Genomic DNA, 1685 nt, shown 5'->3' with positions numbered 1-1685 from the left:
GCCTCCTGAGTAGCTGGGATTACAGGCACGCGCCACCATGCCCAGCTAATTTTTTGTATTTTTAGTAGAGACGGGGTTTCACCGTGTTGACCAGGATGGTCTCGATCTCTTGACCTGGTGATCCACCCGCCTCGGCCTCCCAAAGTGCTGGGATTACAGGCTTGAGCCACCGCGCCCGGCCAATTGGATCATTTATTAATCTGATGTGCTGTCTGATCTTTTGTTAATTGATCATTCCGGCCAGGTGTGGTGGCTCACGCTTGTAATCCCAGCACTTTGGGAAGCTGCGGCGGGCAAATAACAAGGTTAGGAGTTTGAAACCAGCCTGGCCAACATGGTAAAGCCCCTTCTCTACTAAAAATATAAACAAATTAGCTGGACATAGTGGTGGGCACCTATAATCCCAGCTACTCAGGAGGCGGAAGCAGGAGAATCGCTTGAACCCAGGAGGTGGAGGTTGCAGTGAGCCAAGATTGCACCACTGCACTCCAGCCCAAGTGAGACTGTCTTTAAAAAAAAAAAAAAGTGATCATTCCATGTAGAGCATTGTACTAGTTTCATATGCAAGATCTTTTTATTTCTTTTGAGACAAGGTCTTACTCTGTTGCCCGTAGTGGAATGCAGTGGTGCAATCATGGCTTACTGCAGCCTCAACCTCCCAGGCTCCAGAGATCCTTCTACCTCAGCCTCCCGAGTAGCTGGGACCACAGGCCCACCACACTCGGCTGATTTTTAAATTTTCTTTGTAGAGACAGGGTCTTGCATTGTTGCATAGGCTGGTTTTGAACTCCTGGGCTCAAGCGATCCTCCTGCCTTGGTCTCTCAAGGTGCTAGGATTAAGCTTGGCCTGCAGAGTCTTTCATAAGCCCTCAAAGAACTTGAAATTGACTGTATTCCATTTTTCTAAATTTTATCTCTATGCCTAGAGCTCTTACTGACTTCAAAACGCAGTATGAAGTATTAGTTTTAAGGTTTTTTAAAAAAATTTGTTTTGTTTTAAGCAATGAAAGCACAGATTTACTGAAATGAAAGTACACTCCACAGTGGGAGCAGGCTTGAGCATGAACCTTTTTTTGTTTTTTTAAAAGAGATGTTTTCTTGTTCTGTTGCCCAGTCTGGAGTGCAGTGGTGCAGTCTTGGCTCAATGTAGCCTTGACCTCCTGGGATCAAGCAGTCCTCCTTCCTCAGCCTCCTAAGTAGCTGGGACTGTAGGCATGTGCCACTGTGCCTGGCTAGTCTTTCTTTTTTTTTGGACATCCACATTGAATTCCTGCAGAGCCTGGCTAGTTTTTAAAAATTTTTTGTAGAGGCAGGGTCTTATTATGTTGCCCAGGCTGGCCTTGAACTCCTGGCCTTAAGGAGTCTTTTTGACAAAGAAGGAAGGTCCTTCCTACCTCCCAAAGTGCTGGGATTATAGATGTGCACCCTTGTGCCTGGCCAGTTTTAAGGTTTTTAAACAGGCATTGAGACATCCATAATGGTCCTGCCACTTTTGGAACTAACTCAGCCCTGCCTTCTATTTTCTTTTTCCTTCCTTCCTTCCTTCCTTCCTTCCTTCCTTCCTTCCTTCCTTCCTTCCTTCCTCTTCCTCTTCCTCTTTCTTCTTCTTCTTTCTTTCTTTCTTTCTTTCTTTCTTTCTTTCTTTCTTTCTTTCTTTCTTTCTTTCTTTCTCTTTCTTTCTTTCT

General features: G+C 45.0%; 1 protein-coding gene across 7 annotated transcripts in view; it reads left to right on the top strand.

Annotated features, from left to right (window-relative positions):
• The window catches only part of PHF20 (PHD finger protein 20), a 176320-nt gene that overhangs the window by 73382 nt on the left and 101253 nt on the right, over positions 1-1685 (top strand). The window lies entirely within an intron of this gene.

Source organism: Cebus imitator, unplaced genomic scaffold (assembly GCF_001604975.1).
Source record: "Cebus imitator isolate Cc_AM_T3 unplaced genomic scaffold, Cebus_imitator-1.0 Scaffold18, whole genome shotgun sequence".
Taxonomy (NCBI): Eukaryota; Metazoa; Chordata; class Mammalia; order Primates; family Cebidae; genus Cebus; species Cebus imitator.
This window is presented reverse-complemented; position numbering and strand designations above follow the sequence as displayed.